Below are 26025 nucleotides of genomic sequence, written 5' to 3' on the forward strand. Positions count from 1 at the left end.
AAGAGCTGACTCATTGGAAAAGACCCTGATGCTGGGAAAGACTGAAGGCAGGAGACGGGGACGACAGAGGATAAGGTGGTTGGATGGCATCACTGATTCAATGGACATGAGTTTGAGCAAACTCAGGGAGATAGTGAAGGATGCGGAAGCCTGATATGCTGCAGTCCATGGGGTCACAAAGAGTCAGATATGACTTGACAACTGAACAAGGAAAAACAACAATTTAAAATAATAAAACCCATTATATAACATTAACGTAAGAACATACTTTATGATTAAATAATCATACTTTTTCAATGCAAAAGGCAATGAGAAAAGTGGTTCTCTTTTACACTTTTGTAAATCTCCTTCATGTCTGGCTTAATAGAAGACAGCTTGCTTCTTATTCTTATTTCTGCAGTCAGTCTGTTGTTATCACAGCACATGACCTCTGAAAAACTCCACCGTACAGAATGAAAGAGAAAAGGTGAAAAAGGTCTTAGTCATGCTGTGAAATGAGTTTTGATCTGGAAATACCCTGAAAGAAGTCAACAGGATCTCTAGGGATCTCTGGACCACACTTGAAAATCACTGCTCCTTAGAATTTCATTGAAATAAATACACTGCAATCTTTTCATCTATTCTTCTGCCAATGTTCAATTTTTTTGGCTTTTCTTAGTCATACTGTTGTGAACATTCTTGCAGATATCTGCTTTGCCACAGGTTTCTACAAAATATGTACAAAGTAGCAGAACCACAGCATTTTGGTGTATACACATCTTCGACTATAGTATAGTTATTGTCAAATTGCTCCCTGAAATGTACAATCTGTAAATGGGCCACTAGTTTCCAGCACCTAAAACTTTAACCAAGATTATCTCTGGGAGGCAGGAAAAGTGATGATAATTTTTAAAAATCTAAGAGATAACTAATAGTATGGAACTGTATCCAATATCTGGACAAAGGCCTCCAGAACAAAAAGGTGTTTGTTAGAGACAGAATTAGCAAAAAAACAGCCTGAAAGACAAACTCTGGCAGAGCTCCTTCAAGTAATCCTAGGGAAGAAACACACCTATCCAATACCCAGTTCAACCATTTGTTGTCAAATTCAGCTGTGTGACCTTAGGCCAAGTTACTTTATTTCCTTGCAGCCAAAGTCCTCATCTGTAAAATGGTGATCGTTCATGATTCTATGGATTAAAACACATTAACTTCAAGAGGATGACAGTGCCTGGGATATGTGATTTACAAATAAAGCGACAAAAGCCAGTAGGCCTGATGCAAAGAGTTAATCCATTAGGAAAGACCCTGATGTTGGGAAAGACTGAGGGCAGGAGGACAAGGAGGTGACAGAGGATAAGATGGTTAGTGGCATCACCAACTCAACGGACATGAGTCTGAGCAAATTCCAGGAGATGGTGAATGACAGGGAAGCCTGGTGTGCTGCAGTCCATGGGATTGCAAAGAGTCAGACACGACTTAGCCACTGAAAACCACCACCACCACAATTTCTGAAGAGGAAAAAGTCCACACCAGCAGCTTTAGGAGAGAAGTGAGGCTCTGAGCCAGGAATTAAAGGATGCTGGGACTGGATGAGAGGAGGTGAGATGGGGGTAGGCAAATGATATGAAAATAGTTCCTCTTTTTGATAGCCTGGTCAGCAATATTTAGAGGCAGTGGCTAGCTTCAGGGCCTGAGGAAATGCTGTGGCTGATGCCACTTCCCTTGAGAACCCTAAATTTAGAAGGAACCTCCTAAGGCCACTGTGCACTGCTATGGGGCGAGGAACACCTGGGATTTTGTCAACTTTTGCTGGAAGATGACTGCCGTATAAGATATTTCTTCTAACACATCACATTCAAATTTACTTTTACTGGGAAGAAAGATTATTTCCATTAAAAATAACTGATTCCAAAGCTATCATGATTTATTTGAACCACCTCTTGAGAAGTGAAAATCAGTTCCTGTCACCTCTAACTGACATATAAAGCAGTGTGTTTATTTATTTGCATATCTTAGTAGGAAAACCTCTCATTTGTCTAAGTGATGCATATATTAGCTATTTTTAGGAACTCATATTGCAGACAACATAAATTCAGATGAATAAAGCAATCCTCTGAAACAGATTGCTAAACAGAAAAATATTTACCAAACAGCAATTCTATGCTATCATTTAGATGGGAGAAAAATATACTGTTTTTGACATGCACAAAACTGCAGCATCCAGTTTTGTACATGTCAAAAAAAGGATCAAAGTAGAATTTATGGGGTTCCCAAGTAAATCTGAGTTACTTTAAGGATAATGCATTACACCAACTTTATAACATTAATGTTTTATAAGCAGATTTTAAAAATAGAGAATGGTTTAAGACGGACCTCCATCAATGGAACATTACAGTTAGAATTATTACCTTCCTGTTATTCCTTCTTATTTTATGGATTATGCTTTAAAAACAACAAATAATATGAAATAGATAAAACAAGCAAATTCAGAGACAGAAGTTGAGTGGTGATTACCAGTGGCTGAGGGGAGGAATTTTGTCCAGAATCTCTGCTTGGGGTGATGAGAAAGTTCTGGAAATGAATAACTGGAGTGATGGCTGCATAACATGATAAAGCTAATGAATGCCACTAATTCTACACTTAAAAATGGTTAAAATGGTAAAAATTAAACTGTGTGTACTTTTAGCATAACAAAAAGCAACAAATAATCTAAGCATTTATTACTGAATTCACTAACAATATTTTAATAAAATTTCATTTCTGGTCCATTTCCTTTCCTGTTTGCTAAGTAGGCTGTCCCTCAGTTTTTCTCCTTATTCCCCAAAACCATAACTCTGTCTTCTCCACCTTCAGCATATGAAACTATTTCAGGAGAAGATGGAAGTCTCATAAACTTGCTCAACTTTCTTTCCTCTGGTCCAACTTACCTCTTCTCCACCTGTTCTCCCCCAGGTGTGTCCTATGTATGATCACATTCCAGGGCCACATCCCTGGAACTCTTCTTTTCCTTGACCCCCCAACCCCCACCATCCTTGTGATCTCACCCCCTCTCCAACGCAGGAGCAACAGAGGATGAGATGGTTGGATGGCATCATCGACTCAATGGACATGAGTTGGAGCAAACTCCTCAAGGACAGTAGAGGGAAGCCTGGCATGCTGCAGTCCATGGGGTCACAAAGATTCGGACAAGACTAAGGGACTGAACACCAACTGACCCCTACTCACAAATATGCTTGTGTTCCCCATCCCTGACAACCTGTGACTTTGCTTCTGCAGATGCGGTTGCGTCTCCCCTCCCCCAGCAGCCAGCATCCCTTCCCACCATCCGGCGGCTTCTCTACCCTCTCCCTCTGTCTTGTATACCCACCACTCTGCTGACCTGGCTATCCCCAAGGGCACCAGTGATGCCAATTTCCAGATCCAGTGGCTCATTCTTAATCTTCTTCCTCCATATTGCACAGCACTGCTGACAGTCCTTCCCCCTCTGCCTGCCCTTCCATCTCTTGGTCACTCTTTCAGCTACTGTTAGTTCAGCTTTCTTTACCTAAACTTCTGAAACACATCCAGGTTTCGACTTGAGTCCTTTCTGGCTAATCACACCCACATTGGTGGCTTCAGTGATCCTCTACTTAGCAGTAACTTCAAAAAGACATTCTTCTTGAACTACACTTGCACGCCCTTCAGTCCTATAGTTTCAGCTACACACTGCATCACTCCACGTGTCTTTCTGCCTGCTCGAGCACAGCCAGAACAAATACGAGTTCCACCTTTCCTTCAGTGCTCAGGCCTCTCTGCTCTCCCCTGTCCTGCTCAATGGAATCACCGTCCACTGGCTCTTCCAAGCTAGAAATACTGGGATCAGCTGTGAGGACTCCTTGATTTTTACCTCTTACACCCAACTGTGCAACAAGACTTGCCAGTTCTATCTGATTGTTTCTTTTGTATTTGATCCTTACTCTCCCATCCTTTTGACTCCCCTGGTGGCTCAGACCGTAAAGCGTCTGCCTACAATGCGGGAGGCCCAGGCTCGATCCCTGGGTGGGAAGATCCTCTGGAGAAGGAAGTGGCACCCCCCTCCAGTACTCTTGCCTGCAAAGTCCCATGGAGGGAGGAGCATGCTAGGCTACAGTCCACGGGGTTGCGAAGAGTCGGACACGACTGAGCAACTTCTCTTTTCTTTTCTTTCTTTCCTTCTTTCTCTTTCTTTCCTTCCTTCCTTCCTCCTTCCCTTTCTCTCTTTCTCTTTCTTTCTCTCATTCTCTCTCTCTCTTTCCTTCTTTCTTTCCTTCCTTCCTTCTTTCCTCCCTCCCTCTCTTTCTTTCTCCAATCCTTTAGCCTGACAACTTCAGACCTTCTCCCTAGATTATTACAGTAGTTTCCTAATTAGTACTGGCTTCCTTGTCTTTGCGTGCACTCTATTCGTCATCCACCTTAGCCATAAAAGCTGCCTTTCCAAAGTCTCTTCAACGTTGAAAAACAAAAAACTTCTCTCTGTCTACAGTATGAAGTCCAGCCTCAAAAACCACACGATTTCTTTCTTATGGACGAACTTTCAAACTTTAAAGAAACTGAACTTTTGCTAAAGATATCAATTAAACCAGGCGCTTAAAAATATTTTGGTTTCTTAAAATGTGTTCCTCTAAATAGTTTCGTCTCAAAGAAACTTAAGCAAAACAAATCTTCCCTCACACAACTAGTAAGATGAAAACAGAACCTATAATGTTAGTTAAAAAAAAAAAAAGCTTAGTAAACACAGAGAGGAGATATATGCAGAAACCCACAACTGATTTAATTTGCAAAACCACAGCTTTAGCTCAACTAAAGTAAAGATGACTTAGATAAAATACAACCAGAAAACTGAGATAAAAGAAATGGGGTAAATAAATTAAGCTGATGATTTAGCAAGCAAGTGTCATGGGTGTATAGCATGAAAGTCTGAGAAAGCACTTTGGACAAAGAAAGGTGATGGATTGACTCCAGAGAGCCCCTGGGTGCAGAAGTTCTTAGGGGAACCCCTGCTTGCTGGAAGAGCATCATTTCTTGAACCATGTCCCTTTCACTTGTGATGATATGGTCATTTAGTTTCAGGAGAAAAAATAAGATTTTACAGGTTGATGTTCAATTTTTGAGGTTGGGGTGGGAGATCACTGGTATTTATTAAGGCTCCTCTGCAGCCATAATTAAGCAGTGGAAGCCATGAAAACTTCCACTTTCTTGACTCCCACCACCAACCAGCTGTGATACCCTGACTATCTCATCTAAGCCCCAGTTTCCTTGCCTTTAAAAAGAAGGGTCTAGATATACAGAACAGATTTGTAGACACAGCAGGTGAAGGAGAGGGAGGGACGGATTGGATTGAGAGAGTACCATTAACATGTATGCACTACCGTGTGTAAAAAAAAAGAAAACAAAAAAAAAACCTGCTGAATAACAAGGGTAGCTCAGCTCAGTGCTCTGTGATGACCTAAAGGGGTGAGGGTCAGAGGTAGGCTCAAGAGGGAGGGGAATCTATGTATATTTATAGCAGATTCAAACTGTTGCACAGCAGAAGCTAACATAACATTGTAAAGCACTTATCCTCCAATTAAAATTAAATTTTAAAAATGAAGAATCTAAAGAGAAAAACATCTGTCCTTGCTAAAATTCTGTACTTAACTATTTTTATCTCAACACTATTAAGATCAGAAAATGCTAAGAGTATTTATCCTTAGGGGAAAGAAGAGGGGAAAGGCTATTTTCATATTGACTAGTGGTATTCCTTTTCTAGTTAACTATCTAGGCAGTACCAAGTGCCTTCTCAGGGCTTTCCTGGCGGCTCAGATGGTAAAGAATCTGCCTGCAATGCAGGAGACCTGGATTCGATCCCTGGGGTCAGGAAGATCTCCTGGAGAAAGGCATGGCTACCCCCTCCAGTATTCTCACCTGGAAAATTCCATGGACCGAGGAGCCTGGCAGGCTACGGTCCATGGAGTCACAAAGAGTCAGACACTACTGAGCAACTAACACACACACACACACACACACACACACACACACACACACGTGTGCTTTCACACACACACACACACACACACACACACACATGCGCGTGCGCGCGCGTGCTTTCTCAGGCACAGGGAAGCATGTTCCCTCCAATAAAGAAAGGAAGTAACAGATTGGGGGCTTGGGCTGCAGGGGTGGGAAGTAATCCGACAGCCCTTTAGTTTCCTTCTACTCATTTGCCTGTGTGCTAAAACAGCAGCAAGAGGCATTAAAAAGTTCCGGATGTTTCAGAAAGGTAGAGACCCTCTTTACTAATCGGAATCATAATAGTCAGAATCCATATATCTATTCAGATAACAAATAAATAATGACAACCTAAGTCCCAGGCATGTACCAGCTTAAAACAAAAACAACCACCCAGTGGTGAGAAAGGGGTCAGGGCAGGCCTCACGGACGGACAGAGAAGATAAGGGCTATGCATCACTTGGAACCAGGGAAGGACAGAACAGGACTTCTCTGTATCACCGGTGACTTGTCTGCACCTTCTTTTTCTTTATACGCATGGTTCTTTTTTTGGTAATTTTTTATTGGAAGATAATTGCTTTGTGATACCGTGCTGGTTTCTGCCATACATCCACACGAACCAGCCACAGATATATCCATGTCCCCCCTCTCCGGAACCTCCCTCCCATCCTCCACCGCTCTGGGTGGTCACAGAGCACTGGGTTGAGCTCCCTGGGTCACACAGCCAATTCCCACTGGCTATCCATTTTATACCGTAATGTAGAAGTTTCCATGCTACTCTCTCAATTCGTCCTACCCTCTCCCTCCTACACTGTTTGTGCAAGCCTGTTCTCTATGTCTGCGTCTCCATCGCTGCCCTGCAAATAGGTTCATCAGTGTCATCTTTCTAGATTCCATACACATGCCTTAGTACACAATATTTGTCCTCTTTCTGACTAACTTCACTTTGTTGAAGTTTGTTCACATAGGCTCTAGGTTTTTTGCCTCATTAGGACTAACTCAAATGTGTTCTTTTTTAAAGCTGAGTAACAGTCCATTGTACATATGTAACACAACTTTTGTATCCACTCATCTGGCTGAGTAACAGTCCATTGTATACATGTACCAGGATTTCTGTATCCATTCATCTGGCTGAGTAACAGTCCATTGCACACACGTACCACAATCTGCATATCTGTTCATCTGTCGATGGACATCTAGGCTGTTTCCATGTCCAGCTATTGTAAAAAGAGATGAGTGAACACTGGGGTACATGTGTCTCTTTCAATTACGGTTTTCTCAGGGCACATGCCCAGTAGTGGGACTGCTGTGTCATATGACTACCCATGATTTTATGGCAGTGAGTGCACAGCAGATATTTTTCCTCTCCCTCCCACTCTATAGAAAGCAAGCACTTAGTAATCTAAGAATAGGCCAGGTTCCAGAAATTTCTAATTCTTCATTCTTTTTACTGTAACTTCACAGCATTGTCGTGAACTAGATGATCTTACTTACATACTATTTTTTGTTTGATTTTTAATGCCTTTCTCCTCCATGAGGGTTAGGACTTCGGTTCTCTTTTCTCCCCTGTATTCCCAACACCACATCCATCACTGACAATGATCAATGAAGGGTTGGATCAATTACTATCCATGGACTGAATAATTCCCTGCTTGTTACAAGTCATAAAAGTTCCCATTTTCTCGAAGTTACTGATTAATCCACTCTAACGTGTGAAGGCAATCTCAGTGGTACTTGCATTTTTCAGAGGCTCTGTGTGTCTTAAATTTCTAGCTGGCAGAATTTCTGGTACCGGCAAGAAATGAGGACTTTCAGGTGGTTACTGGAGGGTATTTTGAGATCAGGTGGGAAGGAGAATTCCAAAGACGGCCACCTTTTGATTTGCTAGAATGTCTACTCCAAGAAAAAACAAATCCCTCTCTCTGTACTCTTAACAGATTCCTCCTTCCCTCTATGGGTAAACCCATAAATCTTCTCCAAGTGCTGGCCCAGGAGGGTTGCACAGGGTCAGAAACATAAGGGCCCATAAGGGTCAGAAAGATAAGGCTAAAACAGAAGCCCCAGAAAGGATAGGTACGCTTTGTTTCTGCCCTGAAGACAATGCATCATGGGTGTTCTGCATCTCAGTGGTTATCACAATTTTTTTCTGTTTATTCATTTTCAGGACTAACATTTATATTCCCCCTGTGAAAACTGTCCATTTGCTCAAATATGAAACACCTATGATATTTCTAGTTGTTATCTTGCAAGCCAACCAGGAAAATAATAAAGTACAGAGCTTTGAGATTTAAAAATTATTCTTTGGAAAATATTGCCAAACAAGTGTTTTCTTGAATAAGGATATCTCTTTGAACTTTCTGGAATCTTAGGCTTCAGAACTTGTCAAATAACAACAATCAATAAATAACAGACATAAAAAGGATCAGAAACATAATTTGAATCTTACTAGTGATTTCATAGATATGCGAACATACTGACTTAAAAGCAGATTACAAAGTTATCTCAGGCATATATTGAGAAACAATATAAATGTGTCTCACAGCATGACAATATATTATTCCTCTCATTTCCAGAATTGCTTTACAAAGTCAAATTTCAAACTGTAAAGTTATTACCAAAGGAGATTAATCTGGCTGCATTTCTCACTCATTTTTAATTAAACACACTTTCTTCTAAACAGCTCTTTGCAAGTTACAGTAGTCAGCATATACATATGTGTGTGTCCATAGATGATAGACTTTGCCATTTTAAAATGTGCCCCCCCCAAAAAAAATAAAATGTGCCCGAAACCATAACTGATACAAGGAGGGAAGGAAGTCTCATAACTCATTTCTTAGAATTAACACTACTGTCCGGTAATATATTTTTTTAAAACATGAGTCAGTAGATACAGTATATTGTCTAACTCAGGCTAAGCCAAGCGGAGCATCAGGAACACAGATTACAGCATCAAGCTGCGGGGGTTCAAATCCGAGCTCTGCCGTTTGGCAGCTCTGTGACTTTGAACAAGCTGTTTAACTCTTTCCTCATCTGCAAAATGGGGACAATAAGACCCAGTCAAGTAGGTTAACAGACGTAAGCTGATCAGAGCAGTACCTGGATGCAGAAAAAGCTCGATCCAAGTTAGCTGTAACTATTAGTCTTGAGTTTATCCATTCAACAGAGTCAAAGGAATGACGATCGTGTTTTCTTCCTCCACCACTTAGCAGAAAACATTTTCTCACAATGATTACTTCCTTTAGGGTTGTTTTGTCAAAAAGCGGCTCTGCTCGTTCAAGGTGGGCCTTCCCGCTCCCTCCCCCGAGTCGCACCACTTCCCCTGAACCTCCTCACCAGCGCCAAGCGCAACAGTCAGTTTCACTTTCACGTTATGCAGCCAGTGTGGCTGGGGAGGCGCGCTAGTCACTTAACAGGCACCAAGTGAAGTACGCACCGCCTTCTCCCGTGCCCTCCCGGCGGGCAGCCACCTGTGGAGAAGGTGAGCGGAGAAGGGCCGAGATTCTGTACTGTTTGGCATGGGGCGCCCTGCCTCTTCATGGCAGGTCTGGGATGCCCTTACGAGGTGCTGCGCCCGTTATCTCCACGAATGCACACAGCCGGGTCCGACGCCAGCTTCCTCCCTGCCTCTTCCCTCTTAACCGTGACCCTGGGCTCGAGCTGACCGCTCTGTTTCAGCTGCTAAGCTCGCGTCTCACGCTGTGTCTGGCCTGTTCTCCTCTCTGCACGGTGGCGGTGCTGCGTCCGCCCCTTCGGTTCCGTCACGAGGCTTACTTTCACAGCTCTGACCTCCTCCTCATCACACCCGCCTTCTTCCTGTTTGGGGTTTTCTGGTCTTCCCTCCAGGCAACCCCCTGTTCTACCCTGGGCAGAGATCACACCGACGCCCTAGCCATGGACTGAGCACCTGCTGAGTGGGGCTGGAGCCCAGGGGGGACTGGAGAGACAGGCCCGCACCCCGGCCCTCAAGGAGCTGACAGTGTGGTGGGGCGGAGGGGGTGTTGTTACTGCTGAGGCGGCTTCCGGCACAGGAAGCCGGGCGCTCACTCGGGGGAAAGGATGCTTTAATTAGAGCAGGGGGTGGGGGCGCCTTCGCAGAGGCAGTGATGTCTGAGGGGTCGGCCGAGTGAGGACGCAAGGGGAGAAGGGCATCTCTCGCGTGTGGCTCCCCATGGAGCTACGCTAACCAAGAGGCGTGGAAGAAAAAGGTGGCGCTCAGGGCCGTGGGAGAGGGAGGCTGGAGAGGCGGGCGGGGGACAGACAGGGAAGGACCTGCGAGCTGCGTCAAGGGCCTGGATCTTATTCTACAGGAGAGGATGGCAATCCCAGTTTTGTTTGCGTCAGACTCTTCTGCCACCAGGGAGACTAGAGGTTCCGCCTCAGAAAAGAAATGTGAGGTGGTGAAATATTATCCCATCACAGCCTAAATACGTGTGTTTCCAAGGATACCTGCAGAGCACCTCCCATCCCAAAGCTCTCCTGCGATGCTCCTCCGCCCAGCCCTCTCCCCGTCATCGTGGCTGACTTGAGACTGGCTTTGACCAGCAGATCTCAGCAGAAGTGATGCTCCAAGGCTTCCTAGTTTGGCCCTTAAGAGATTTGAGCCTTTGTCTATTGCGAATATTTACTGTTAGGATCTAATCACCATGAAAAGAAGTCCAACGTGGCTGCATAGAAAGAGAAGGAGCCGGAGGGTTCCAGTCTTCTAGCCATACCCACCAAGTGCCATTCATCTATTGCTGCTTGGTCGCTCAGTCACATCCAACTCTTTGTGACCCTATGGACTGTAGCCCACCAGGCTCCTCTGTCCATGGGATTTCCCAGGCAAGAATATTAGAGTGAGTATTCTCAAGAATTGCCATTCTCTACCCTTGCCCCATGTCACTCAAGAATATGAGAATGAGTTGCTCTTTCTTTCTCCCATGGATCTTCCGGAGCCGGGGATCAAACCCAGGTCTCCCGTTTTGGCAGGTAGATTCTTTACCACTAAGCCACCAGGGAAGTCTACATGATACACTGGGTTGGCCAAAAAGTTCATTTGGGTTTTTCTGTAAGATGGTATGGAGAAACCTAAACAAGTTTTTTGGCCAACCCAATATGAGCGATCCCATCTCAGATCTGTGCACAGCTTCAGGAGAGAACCCATGTGAATCCATGAACAGCAGAGCCAGCCCAAATTCCTGAGCCACAGAATCACGAGCAGATCAAATGGTGTTGTTTTAAGCCACAAAGTATTGCGAATGTTTGCTACACAGCGACTGATATCCAAAGCAATATTCTAGGTCAAATAAATATTAATAGTACACTGCAGCCTTAACAAGTTCAGGACAACAGCACTGATCCACTCACTACCAACATGTGTTAAGTTGTACTTCATTTAATTACTTATCACCAACCCTAATTTCAAACCTACGTCACACTTAACTGATTAGTGTTCAAGCTTTTAAAAAATTGGTTCTTAGAAAATGTAATCCTGTTTCCATCTTGCAGTGTGTGGATTAAAATTCCCTGGAATTGAGCCTGAACTTTTCTATTGACAGTTTTCAGACAAACATCCAAACAAACACGTGTCTCACTTTTTGGACTTGCAGCATGTTTGATGGTTCTTTATATTTTGCTTTCTTAGCTGTACTGCGAAGTGTCTTGAGACACACCAGTACTTGAATAAATGGTGCGATCTCTCTCTGGGTCTAGATATTTAGACCCAGAGTTCTATACTATTTTTTCCACCAGAAAATACCATATTTTTCCAGGAGAAAATGATTTTGTATATTTATTTTTTCATATTACTATGTTTTAAAAGATTTTTTAATGTGGACCATTTTTAAAGTCTTCACTGAATTTGTTACATTACTGATTCCATTTTATGTTTTGGTTCTTTTGGCCATGAGGCATGTGGGATCTTAGGTCCCTGACCAGGGATGGACTCTGCACCTCCTGCATTGGAAAGTGAAGTCTTAACCATTGGATGGCTGAGGAAGTCCCCTGATTTTGTATATTTAATGAAGATATATTCTCTCTGTTCTGAGTACCTCTAACCTGTTCTCAAAAGAGAAGGGCTCGCCCTTCTTCCTTTCAATTGAAATAATAAAATTCAAATATTGAATTGGAATTTCTCTCTACCAGTTTCACCTATGGGACACTATTAATGGATTAAGTTTGCCTTCATTAAAATTTCTAAAATTATGTGCTAGCTTATGCTTAGCAATACTGGCAATTTGGGGTCAAGCAAGTTACTGAAGCTCCAGTATTTTGGTGATCTGATGTGAACAGATGACTCATTGGCAAAGTCCCTGATGCCGGGAAAATCTGAGGGCAGAAGAAGAGGGTGTCAGAGGATGAGATGGCTGGATGGCATCACTGATGCAATGAACATGACCTTGGGCAAACTCTGGGAGATGGTGAGGGACCAGGACCCCTGGCACGCTGCAGGCCATGGGGTTGCAAAGAGTCGGACACAACTGGGTGACTGAACAACAACAACGTTGCATTTATTTTATTTTAATAAGTAACACAAAGCCTTTCCTACTGCTCACATGGCTTTCTTTCCTAAAGCACTTTCATCAAATACCCCAAGTGTGTTATAAATAACAACAGATCTCAGGGCCCAGGAACTTAAAAAAAATCCCAGCGGTAAACTTCTTTTTACTGGAACAGAGGAAGGTGAGAGTAATTTGTGCTGCACTTTTGGCAAATATTTAAGCTGCTTCTGCGTCAGACCTTGGAATTATGCAAGTTATTTCTCCCTGAATTATTTCAAAATCATAAGCACTTTAACAAGACTATCTAGGATTGCTGTGGTACCTAGCCCATGCACCATACTACTGAAGCCCATAAGGTAGAGCCTGTGCTCTGCAACAAGAGAAATCAATGCAATAAGCCCAAGTTCTGCGACAAAGAGTAGCCCCACTAGCCACCAACTAGAGAAAGCCTGCACACAGCAACAAAGACCCAGTGTAGACAAAGATTAATAAGTAAATAAAAATTTAAAAAAGAAGTAATGCAATTCCATCATTTAAAAATACATGATACTTTATTTTTCTTCTCCAATGACTGATGCAGAAGAACAAAGAGTTTCCACTCTTAGAGTAGAGAAGATGCTATCTGGCTGCTATTCCTCATGAGCTTATCTTCAATCAAGGTGTTCTTTTTGAGGAATCAGCATTTTGAGAAGAACTGGCTGTTATCAAACTTCTTGTGCTACTATCACCACTAACACTTGAGAAGGAAAAATGTGCTGTTGCCCTTGTTCTCACAGGTAGTTTTAATTTGCAAAATTTACAATGAGAGCAGAATGATTTCAGAGTTTGGGTGACTGCTCTCCTGTTTATTGGTGAAGAGGTACATGTTGCAACTATTGGTTAATACAGTAAGCTTCCTACATACAAACCTAAAAGTTGCGAACTTTCAAAGACGCAAACATGCATTCACATGTCCAGTCATGTAAGTCAGTTCACATGTCTGGTGTACTTTTCAAGGTACTGTACAGTACACTGTAAGACTTTAAATGTTTTATTTTTTGTATTTGTTATCTATGTATTATTTGTATGAAAAGTATTATAAACCTATTACAGTACAGTTACTATAGAGCCGATAAAGAAGGTTGGGTGCCAAAGAACTGACGCTTTCAAATTGTGGTGTTGGAGAAGACTCTTGAGAGTTCCTTGAACACCAAGGAGATCAAACCAGTCAATCCTAAAGGAAATCAACCCTGAAAATTCATTGGAAGGACTAATACTGAAGCTCCAATATTCTGGCCACCTGATGCAAAGAGCCGACTCATTAGAAAAGACCCTGATGCTGGGAAAGACTGAAGGCAGGAAAGGAAGGAGGTGACAAAGGATGAGACGGTTGGATGGCATCACTGACTCAACAGACATGAGTTTGAGCAAGCTCCGGGAGAGAGTGAAGGATAGAGGAGTCTGGTGCACTGAAATCCATGGGGTCACAAAGAGTTGGACAGGATTTAACAACTGAACAACAACAACATACAGCCAACTGTGTTATTTGACTAACTTTGTTGGACTTATGAACAAATTAGATTTATGAATGCACTCTCAGAACAGAACTCATTTGTATGTAGGGGACATACTGTACTCTGTATTCTACACCCAGGCTAATGAATGGGTTAACTACAGGCTGGGAGCCATGACCTGTATCTGATATTGCACTACCCAGGTGCCTGGGGGAAGTCCTGGTGTGAGTGGAATGCGTAGATCTCAAAAGACACCCTCCCCGAACAGCTACAAAATATTAGGATCAGGAGGAATTCAAGAGATCTCCCCCCTCCCCCATCCAACTCACTCATCTTATGGTCAACACGGCCAAGCAGGTCAGAGAACACTGGTCTCCTACCCCCAATTCTGTGATCTTTCCATCTGCCTTCATTGTCACACAGCTCAGAAAGACTGCATGACCGTGGAAAAGCTGGGCCAAGGCAGGGGAAAGCTGCTCCAAGATCCTATAGCCTCTCTCTAGTCTCTGCTATGGAAAAGGACGATCTAATCTGGATTCTTAATATTCTTGCATGCTAACTCCCATGTGTCTTCATTTATTGCAAGGGACCTGGGAAGCAAGGTCAGGGGACTGGTAACACACAACAGGGCTGAGGAGGGGAGGGAGGCAGCAGGTGACATGGTACAGAGTCTGGCCAAACAGAAGTCAATGCACCGAAGGGTAATACTGCACTTGGCCCCATGCACCACTTCTCAGACCCCTAACACTCACCCTAAGCACACAGGGAAATGTTACAGTGCTCAGAGCTCTTAGTACTAATGAGCAGGTCCTGAAAAACATGACATTTGTATGACATGACATTAGACTCCTTCATGCTGACAACGAGAGAAAAAGAAAATCTATTCTCTGATGAGGAGATATCCTAGCTTCCGCAAGTGAAGATGCAGTCTGAGCTCTGTGCTGAGAGTTTAAGGAAGAGAAGGAAATAGAAGACCTGGTGTATGTCCTTGGTGTATGTCAATCCTAAAGGAAATCAACCCTCAATATTCATTGGAAGGACTGATGCTGAAACTGAAGCTCCAATACTTTGGCCACCTGATGTGAAGAGCCAACTCACTGGAAAAGACCCTGAGGCTGGGAAAGATTGAGGGCAGGAGAAGGGGTAGCAGAGGATGAGATGGTTGGACGGCATCACTGACTCAAAGGACATGAGTTTGAGCAAACTCTGGGAGATAGTAAAGGACAGGGAAGCCTAGCGTGCTACAGTCAATGGAGTTGCAAAGAATGAGAGACAACTTAGCAACTGAATAACAAGGTCATTGAGCAAGTTTTCTCAGGAGATAATAACTGAATTACAGTATCATTATTGGGACTTCTCTGTCGGTCCAGTGGCTAAGACTCCCTGCTCCCGATTCAGGGGATCCGGGTTTGATCCCTGATCAGGGAACTAAATCCCACCTACCTCAACTATGAGTCTAAATGCTGCAACTAAAGATTCCACATGCCACAAGTAATACCCAGTGTAGCCAAATATATAAAAATTAGAAAAAATATTGTTATTGAGCTCTGTTTATGAGCCAGATAGAATCACAAATCCCCAGAGACATGAGAAAGCAGAAGAGGGAGAGGAAACACATCACAAGCTACAAAGAAAAGATGTAACAGAAAAGGACTCTCTCCTGGATAATTGCTAAATGAACCCTGGTGGAGAAGAGGCTCCATGATCAAGGTGAGGAATGCACCCGGGTACCACCTGATCTTCTCCCTTCCCAGAGGAAAGCAGAATGCTTGGGGTGGAGACTCCGTTAAGCTCTGGAGGGCAGGGATGATGAGCCTCACACAGTTAAAAGCATCTCCCTGTTCAGTAGACAAAGATAAACATAACTCTTCGGTTGCCCTGGTGTGACCCCCTCCCCCACCCCCACCCCAGGATGGAACTGTCCCTGTAGAACACACAGAACATTTCCCCCAAACCATGATGGCATCCATGCAGAAGTGTACTCTAAAAATTGCCTCTAAAATCCCATATAGATTGCCTCTAATATCCCATATACCAAAAGGTATAAGCTTTTGAGGTATAAGCCCAAACCCTAAGCTCCCGTCTTAACATTGTTTTAACCATGGCTTACTAGCTGTTGGAAACCCATGCAAGTGCTCATTGTATTACAGCTGGGATTTATTTTTAATCTTCTTTAAAAGATTATGTATTTTTCTCCTCTGGTTTCATATTTTTGGTTATTCTACCTTTCAGTAAGTCCCCTAAAGCAAGGGCCCCCAAACTCTGGGCCGCAGACTGGTACCTCTGTCAGATCAGTGGCATTAGATCAGAAATAAAGGACACAAAAAATGTAATGCTCTTGAATCATCCTGAAACCATCCACCTGACTTCCTGGTCCATGGAAAAACTGTCTTCCACAAAACCGATCACTGGTGCCAAAATGGTTGGGGACCGTTGCCCTACAGAATTTATGACTCTTCAGGTCAGGTCAGTTGCTAGTTGTGTCCAACTCTTTGCGATCCCATGAACCACAGCACGCCAGGCCTTCCTGTCCATCACCAACTCCCAGAGTTTACCCAGACTCATGTCCATTGAGTCAGTGATGCCATCTAACCATCTTCTCCTCTGTCGTCCCCTTCTCCTCCTGCCTTCAATCTTTCCCAGCATCAGGGTCATTTCAAATAAGTCAGCTCTTCACATCAGGTGGCCAAACTATTGGAGTCTCAGCTTCAACATCAGTCCTTCCAATGAACACCCAGGACTGATCTCCTTTATGACTCTTAGATGATCATATTTGCAAAGCAGAAGTAGAGACACAGATGAAGGGAAGAAATGGAAGGATACCAAGGGGGGAGTAGGGGTGGGATGAACTGACAGATTGGGACTGACATGTTGCTGTTCAGTCGCTGAGTTGGGTATACACACACTACTCTGTATAAACAGGTAACTACTGAGAACCTACTATATGGCACAGGGAACTCTACTCAACTTGGTGACCTAAATGGGGAAGAAGCCCCAAAAGAGGAGATATATGTACATGTGTAGCTGAATCACTTTGCTTACAGCACAAACACAGCATTGTAAAGCATCTATATTCCAATAAAAATATTTTTTAAATGAATTTACTACTCTTAAGACATTTTTCTTTGAATGCTCTCAATTATTTAAATCTTTGGCAGGACTTTATCATCCTAACTCTTGAACTTCATCCTTCACTTGTGATCTTTTTTTATCTTTTTATCTTTCTTAATGAAGCTTAAGATCATGATGATTTTGTTCTGAAAGATCCTAAAAACATCATTTTATTAAATTTTAACCTCTTTTATCCTTTCACATTTTCTTTTTACTAAAATAATTTTGAGTTCTCTGTATATCTGCATTCAATGTTTACCCCCTGCCTCATCCATTTGCTTGCAGGGGGAAATTTTGGAATATCTCAGTATTACTTTTTATTTCCTTATCATCCTTAACCCAGTCTCTTTTCCTTTCATTACTGGCATTTCTCAGCAAGGTGAGAAACTGGGAGGGTGAAAAGTAAAGCCCACCACAGGGATGGGGAGACAGAGTTTCTCCTTGTAAGAAGTTATCTTCAAGCACGTAAAATGTTTCCCATCACCTTCAACTCTGAACTTCTAGTAGAATGTATCTAGGTAATTCCAGAGACCCACAGGTAAAACCTGCTGAGTTGATGATCCCACTCATGCAGACATTTTTATTTTCTGCACCAAATGATTTTCTGCTCCAAACTCACTGCGGGTGGTGACTGCAGCCATGAAATTGAAAGACGCTTGCTCCTTCGAAGGAAAGCTGTGACAAACCTACACAGCAAAAAGCAGATATCACTGCCAACAGGGTCCGAATAGTCAAAGCTATGGTTTTTCCAGTAGTCATGTATGGACCTGAGAGTTGGACCATAAAGAAGGCTGAGCAATTCATGCTTTCAAACTGTGATGTTGAAGAAGACTCTTGAGAGTCCCTTAGACAGCAAGAGATCAAACAAGCCAATCCTAAAGGAAATCAGCCCTGAATATTCATTGGAGACGAGGGCAGCAGAAAATGAGATGATTAGACAGCATCACCAACTCAATGGACACGAGTCTGAGCAAACTCCAGGAGATGGTGAAGCACAGGGAAGCCTGGTGTGCCGCAGTCCATGGGGTCGCAAAGAGTCGGACACAACTTAGCAACTGAACAACAACTCATTCATGTTACAGAGTCCAGGTTTCATTCAAAATAACCCTGGGTAGCCACTGCAGAGTTTAAAGCAAGGAGTGATGGGGAACACACGTAAACCCATGGCTGATTCATGTCAATGGATGGCAAAAACCACTACAATATAAAAAATAAATAAATAAATAAAACAAGGCGTGACAAACTCAGTTCTGGCTTCTACAAGGATCCTCCCAGCTGCATGGTGGAGAACAACCCACAGTAACAGGAACCAGGGAGGAGGTTCTGGTGGTGATCCAGAAGAGAAATGCTGGTGACCTGAGTGGGGGCGGAAAAAGGTGGATGGAATGAAAACATATGTAGGGGTGTGCATCTACCAGAACTTGGCTTGGGGTACGCTGAGGTGGTGAGGAGTCAAGGAAAACACCCAGATTTCTGCTCGCGCAAGAACAGGTGACACAGCACCAGAGACAGAAAAGAGCGGGAAGGAGGTTATCTTGTGGGAAGAGAAAGGAGAGGACCATGCAAGCAGTCTGAGGCATGTGGTATTAGATGCACCCATTTAGCAGCCACGAAAGGACTCTGGAGAGGTCACCGTTAGGGAGTGGTCAGCAAGGGGATGGCTGTTCAGGTCAGTGAGGCATGAGGTTACCCATGGAGTGAGAATCCAGAGGAACATCAACCTTCCATTGGGAAAGGAGGGAGAGCAGGAGCTTGCGAAGCAGAAGAGGGGAAGGAAGGAGAATGGGAAGCAGGGGTGGGATGAAGGTGTTACTCCAAGAATGCAGAGGTGCTCAGTACACCAACTGCTGCAGAGAAGTCAAGGAAGAAAGGAGTGGATTGAGCAAGAGTCAGCAAAAGGGAGGGGCTTCCCTGGTGGCTCAGTGGTAAAGAATCTGCCTGTTAATCTCTGTTTCAGGAAGATCCCCTGGAGAAGGAAATGGCAAGCCACTCCAGTATTTTTGCCTAGAAAAACCCACGGACAGGGGAGCCTGGTGGGCTACAGTCCATGGGACTGCAGAGTCAGACACGACTTAGTGGCTGAACAACAATCAAGCAAAAGGGAGCATGAATGTGTTAGATTCCCAGAGGCAACAAAGCCAGATGTCTGTGGCCATGACACGGAGTGAGGACAGAGCGGGGGGCAGAGGACAGTTTAAGGAGGCTGGTTGTGAAGAGGAGGAAAGAGGAGGACATGGTTGGAGGAAGGTGAGGAAGGATGACCTTCTTCTTCTGAGAAGGAAGGGGTTTCAGCATGCTTGTGCAGTGAAATAGTGAGGTGGGACCAGGCATGGGGTGGGGAGGGGGGGAAAATACAGATGCAGAAGGAGATAATCAAGAGAATGCAATTCCTCCTCCTTCCATGGAGGAAGACATGGAATCCAGAACGTCAGTGGAGGATGAACCTTAGAAGGTGAAGCTTCTGTTTTTTTATCATAAAAGACAGGAAGGACGGGAGGGAAGATCCAGACAGAGCTGGGCATGGAGCCCTGTCATCACAGGGTTAGGCTGTTTTTATCAGGGAAACTCCTGTTTTCTCAGCGAAGCAGGCTGAGGGGATGGTGGCAGCAGGAGATGGTCTGAAACGGCTGTTGTATTGTACAAGGGGAGGAAGTGGTCCAGGCAAAGTCTGAGGGAAGGCCTGGCTGACGCTGGAAATCATAGAGCCCCAATGCCACGAATTTGCAGTTACAGGATTCTGTCCAGTAGAAGAGCAGCAGCCTCTGGCTCTGCACCGGGAGAAGGAGACGAGGGGACTCAGCTGCGGACCTGGGGACCCCAGCTTTGGAAAGAAAAGCACATCACCTCATGTGGCCCCACCCAAGCTGCTCCTCCCAGCCTGGGGTGCGGGGGGGAGGGAGCTTCAAGCGGAGGGCGGAGGGGCTGTTTTCATCTTTGTTGACTTCAGGCCCCACAATCTCTGGTCTGTGGAATCAATACTATTTTTTTCTAAGTGATTTTTTTTTTTTCCCTTAAGAAGCTGACAGGGCATATCCCAAAGTCCGTATTCCTCTTAACAAACATGGAATCTGATTATAAGACTCTCCCCCTGAGATGACATCTTCCCCAAGCAGCCAACTGATGAACAAACCTTGGGACTATAACCCACGGAGGCAGAAAAATTAATCCACGGAGCTTAAATTGGGAGCCATGAGATCAGAGTTCACAGCTAGTCATTTGTTGTGGGACTCTTGATGAAGATTCTTGACCTTTACCCGCCTCAGCATCTCTGTAAACTGTGGATGAGCCACTCATTGGGCAGGACTTTAGGAGAAAATGGTCTCACGTATCCCAGACTCCTGGCATGATGCTCATTCCACCAACATCACTTTCCTCTGCCTCCTTCCGGGCCAGAGTGTGTATGATTCTAAAGGAACATTACAGAAAACTAAAGGTCATAGGTCTATGATGATCATAAGACACACGTCCCAAACTCCATGATCCCAAATTTCATGAATTATTTATTTCCTCTTGCTATGTGAAATGCATGCTAGTCTTTTCTGTTCCATTTCATGTTTAAAGATTTGCTTGTTGCAACGCAACGCAAATCTCACAATCCAATAATGATTGTGCTCTGCAGTTTAAAAAACACTAGATGAGAGGCCCATCTCTATATCACTGCAAACAGTACATTAACAGACCACAGAATGGAAAAAGTTGAAAACTACCGCTCTAAAAACGCTACCACACAGCTGACATGAATTTCTCCCCAAACTGCAAGAAAGACGTGTCAGCTGACTTTCATGAAAGACTCGGCCTCTTGCTCACCTGGGCTGTAAAGAGTCATCTGACTGTGAATTCTCAGTGCCTGGCTTGCTTTGGAAACTCACCCATATCTTGGCAACAAGACTCTACCGGCTAGATGCTTATGTTAGCATATGCCCAGAGTGAACAATGCAGAGGGCTGGAGACGGGTAACAGGGTAGGCTAGCTAAGGGCGATTAAGGGTCCGCTCTTCGTACTTTCAACTAAAGAGCGGTAGCTGATGTGGTAGTGAGCAACACACTTTGAGAGGGAAGCATCTGGGCTCACCCCATTCTCCTCCACTGCTGTGCTCAAACCAGACAGGGTTTGTCCTTTGCTTTACTAGGATGTCATGCTCACAGGCCATCCTAAAATGCAATCCCACCTTCCAAAACACCCTCACCCGCACTGCAGGGCCCAGCTGAGCTGCCACTTTCTCCGGATGCCTTCCCAGACACCCCAGATCTAGCGTTCCCTTGGCACCACGTGGGTGCCCAGTACAGCACGTGCACGTTCATTCTGCACTGGGGGTTCACCGGGGGCTCATTGGGCACCAGTCCTGCTGGAGGTGCTGGGAAAAGGGCTACAGGCAAACGCCAGCCTTTTTGGAGTTTATACTAGCGAAGAGGAAACAAATGAATCTGTAACACAGTGGTGCATGGTAACATTATAAACTGACATAACGCATGATGAAATCACCACACTCAGAATTTCCCCTTTACCTGGCTGCATCTCGCCCATGGTTACACAGCACAGTGTGTGGCTCTGAGGCCCCCAACAAAAACTTGGTGGATGAAAGCACAACCGTCAACTTTCTGGTTTTCTCCACTGTCCTGGGAATTTGTCTTGTTTTGGTCACATACAAGAAGATAACCTTTAATTGTCTGCAAAGGTTGTCTGCACATCTAAATTGTCTGCACATTTAGCATGATTACAATGAATGCCACGCTTACCTGATTCTCGACAACTGCTCATTGCTAAACCACAAGGTAAGTAGGGGCAGCCCTCTCTAGAGGGCAGAAGCCCTTCTGCCCATGGCTTCCCTAGTCCTGCAGGAGATGCTGGAGTCGCAAGTCCTCCAGTTATTCTGCACTAAAAAAAAGGACATGTTAACTTCAGTTCCTAATTTTGTGGCTATTCTCTGCTTCTGTGGGAGAATGTTCCTGTTTGTAGGAAATACACTTGAAAGAACTGATAAGGTGATAGGGCATCCGGTCAGCAACTTATTTAGACATCATCAGTAGGTTAAAATGGTAAAAGGATTTTCCCCTTTGTACTGTAATTATAGCTTTTCTGTAAGTCTGGGGTGTTTCGAGGTTAAAAGAAATAGAGAGGTAAAAATAAAAAGGGATGTAAGTACAGGATGAGATAGGAAAAAAAAAAAAAAAAATGAATTCAGAAGCAGCAGCATCCCATGAACCCCTGAGGTCGGGCACCAAATGGTTTGGTAAAATGTTAATTGGTTACCATCTCACATTATTAGGATGGCAACAATCAACAAACGGAAAGTAACAAGCATGGGCGCCGATGGAGACAGTGAAACCCTCCCGCACTGTTGATGGAAAAGTAACATGGTGCAGTCGCCACAGAAAACAGTGTGGTGGCTCCTCAAAAAACTAAACATAGAACTATCATCTAATCCAGCAATTCCACTTCTGGGTATACAGCCGAAAGTATTTAAAGCAGAGATCTGAAGAGAGAGTTTTACACTCACATTCACAGCAGCCTTATTCGTAAGCCAAAATGTGGCAGCAACCCAAACAACCATGAACTGGTGAGCGGATAAACAAAATGTGGTAGATACATCGTGGCAGATACTGTTGCTCAGCTGCTCAGTCGTGTCCGACTTTTGGGACCCCGTGGACTGCAGCACACCAGGCTTCCCTGTCCACCAACTCCTGGAGTTTGCTCAAGCTCATGTCCATTGAACCCACGGCAGATACGATGGAATATTATTCACCCTTTAAGAAGAAAGGAAATTCTGACACAGGCTACAACACAGATGAACCTGAGGGACATTAAGTTTAGTAAAACATGCAACACACAAAAAAGACAAATACTGTACGATTCTATTTATACAAGGGACCTAGAGTAGCCAAATTCAGAGATAGAAGGTAGAAAGGAGGTTCCCAGGGCTGGAGGAAGGGGGAACGGGGAGTTAATTGTTTAATGGGTAGACAGTTTCAGTTTTGCAAGATGAAAAGAGCTCTGTAGAGGGATGGTGGTGATGGCTGCGTGACGGTGTGAATACACTCAGTGCCACTGACCTGTTTAAAATTTAAAAATTACTAAGATGGCAGATTTTGTCAGGTGTATTTTTATCACAATTTACAACATTTACTTGGTAGGTTATCCAGCTCTGTGGTTTTTGGCAAGGCGTGGCAATCACACATGCTCGATTCTACCAGTTATCAGCTGTTAAGAGCTGGGCAAGTGACTCAACCTCCCTCAGCCTCCATTTCCCCAAATGCAAAATGCGAATGCTAACAAGGATAATGACAATGATGGTGATATCAAATTTATAAAAACTTTGCAAAGATTAAATGAGACTAATATTTACCAAATACAAGTAAAATTATGTGCCATGTAATATCTGGTCCATATATTATAAAAACTAATACATCAATAAATCATGTCTTACTGCTTTTGTTGGCTCTGATTACCATAAACAGGATTATTTCTTAGCTTAATTCAATTAAGCTAATTGAATTTAATGGATAATTTATTCAATTAAAATTAGCTTAATTCAAAAGTTATAATTTTTTAAAAAGTTATATATATAAATGAGCTTATTTACAAAACAGAAACAGACTCACAGATTTCGAAAACAAACTTATGGTTACCAAACGGGAAATGCTGGGGGTGGGGTGGAGGGATCCATTAGGAGCTTGGGATTAACACACAGACACTAGTGTGTAACAAGTAATCAGCAAGCAACACAGGGAACTAGACTCAATACCCTGTATTACCTATACGGGAAAAGAATCTGAAAAAGGATAGATACATTTACATGTAAACTGAATCACCATGCTATACACCTGAACCCAGCACAACACTGGAAATCAACAAGACACCAATAAAAAAATTCTTTTAAACCAAACAAAGAAAAAAGTCAAAAGGTAACATTGGCCCGTAGAGTATGTACTGCCAGAGTGAGTGGCTTTGAACATCTGCTAATTTAATCCCAGAGCAGAAATCTATGATTCTAGGCTTTGGCTGTGCTATTCCTAATTTCAGAAACTTCTGGTTCTCATTCTGTCTCAAGGATATCCTCAGATGACAGAGCAATGTGAATAATCGTGTACAAAGGGTTGACAGGTTAAAATAATGAAAGGTTTCCATTATTGCAAGGAAACACTTCGTAATTAATCTTTTTGCCTCAACATCATGTTTTTCTATGATTTGCTCCTGATTTCTGCCTTGATAGCTAGAATAGGTATAAAAAGCAAAGCTGGATGCACGACTGCTTGAAAACGAGAAATTTAAACTTCCAAACTAATGGACAGAAACAGATAGAATGAGTTTAATATTATATATGTTTTCAAAAGACTAATTCCCTTGCTTATAATTACAATCTGATTTGGGGTAACAAACTTATAAAAATGTGAACTCACATGACACATCTGTGTTCTCTGGGCCTTTTTATCATATAACCTTTTTTTTTAATTTAAATGAAATGATTTGTGAAAATTATGTGGGAAAAATGATAAAAGATTGGACCCTATAAAAAGGATGCCATCTGAAATCAAAAAATCCTTATTAACAGTTATATTAGATGACCTCATCAACAATACTTTTAGGGGCAAGCAACACAATCAGTAACTCCAAAGCAAATGCATTCAGAACAGGTAGTACTACTTCCAATTCCTATTTTAAAAGGAAGGCAAATGTCCTGTCATCAAATTCCACACTGTAAGGAGATTTTGTGGAGCTTTACTCCTGAATGCCAGTTACAGATTTGTACTATAAGGCCACATTAAAAAAAAAAAAACAACCCTGGACCCAGTCCACATGGAATTTCAGGTAAGACACCAGACTCACTACACAGAAGAATTTCCTCTTTTCCATAGAAGAGAGGGAATATATTACAATTGCAAGAGGGACCTTTATAGAAATGGCCAGAGATGAATGGGTTAATCCAGAGAGCCCCTCACTCCCACCCCCTGAACCTACTACAAACAAGAGAAAGCTCATTTCAGTGTTGAAAGGCACCTTTGTGACCTGAAGAAGGACCAAGGTGTGACTAACTGAACAATATCTCTGCATAAATGAAAGGCCAGGGGCACCTCAACAAGAGAAAGTTCTAGTCACTGGCCTATGTATCTTTCAAACAGGCAACAGGGAATTTCTGCAGAAGGGAGAAGGATCTGGGAGGACAAAAAGCTTGCCCATGAGCCACCTGCCATCCCAAGCCACCGCTGCAGAAGACGGTGGCGGAAGTGAACACGACAAGGCGGAGGGTGGTGACGAGAGTCCTCCCTGGAAGTTTACATTTTATAAAGCTTACAAGAAAAATCACAGAAGGCCGAAACAAAGGCTGGCGATGAGGACAGGTCGCTCTTGAAATCAGAGAAAAAGTTTATGAGAGAGGGGGACGGAAAAAAACCCCAAACAAACCAACTTAATTTAGACTTAATTGCTAACTTGGAGGAGTTCCACAGCTGAGGCTTTGAAGGTTTTAGAAGCTCTTCCTATGCCACATCTTTAAATATGTGTACGTTCAATCAACATGAGAAAGACTAAGAAGAAGAGTCTGCCGCAGACACCTGCTTCAAACAATGGTGCTGATCTCCGAGGGATTCTAAACAGCCACGCACCAACTTCAGAAGTAATTTGCAACCAAATTAGTCAATGTCATCCTCCTTCCTAGGAGACACAGCATTTTTTAAAAAAAAAGATTAAAGCACTGGCAGTGAGACTGCCATTTTACAAGAGTTAAAAGATAAGTTCGGGGGGAAATGAAGATGGTGATTCACAGGACTGGAGTGTGGGGTGGGAGTGGAACACCACCATTTTACTAATAGGGCTTGTCTATCAAATTTCCCCACCAGGAAAGGACGGTGGTGGTCACAGCTTCCAGAGAACAACGTAAGGGGAGCAACAACCAGGTCTGTGTTCAGAAAGAGACCTGCACGCTGTCCATACCTGGGGATGGACCATTCCACGGACGA

At 43.4% G+C, this 26025-nt stretch overlaps 1 protein-coding gene across 2 annotated transcripts in view; it reads right to left on the minus strand.

The window, feature by feature from the left end:
- PRKCQ (protein kinase C theta) overlaps positions 1 to 26025 on the minus strand; it is a 141554-nt gene that overhangs the window by 114563 nt on the left and 966 nt on the right. The window contains exon 1 of one of the 2 annotated variants that reach the window (XM_065920945.1): positions 9085 to 9714. The exons of the other annotated variant lie outside the window; for it this stretch is intronic. The gene's annotated coding sequence lies outside the window, so the exon portion shown is untranslated. Of the gene's footprint in view, positions 1 to 9084; positions 9715 to 26025 lie in introns of those variants that run through there. 2 annotated transcript variants of the gene reach the window in all.

The sequence above is a fragment of the Muntiacus reevesi genome, chromosome 2 (genome assembly GCF_963930625.1).
Source record: "Muntiacus reevesi chromosome 2, mMunRee1.1, whole genome shotgun sequence".
NCBI lineage: Eukaryota > Metazoa > Chordata > Mammalia > Artiodactyla > Cervidae > Muntiacus > Muntiacus reevesi.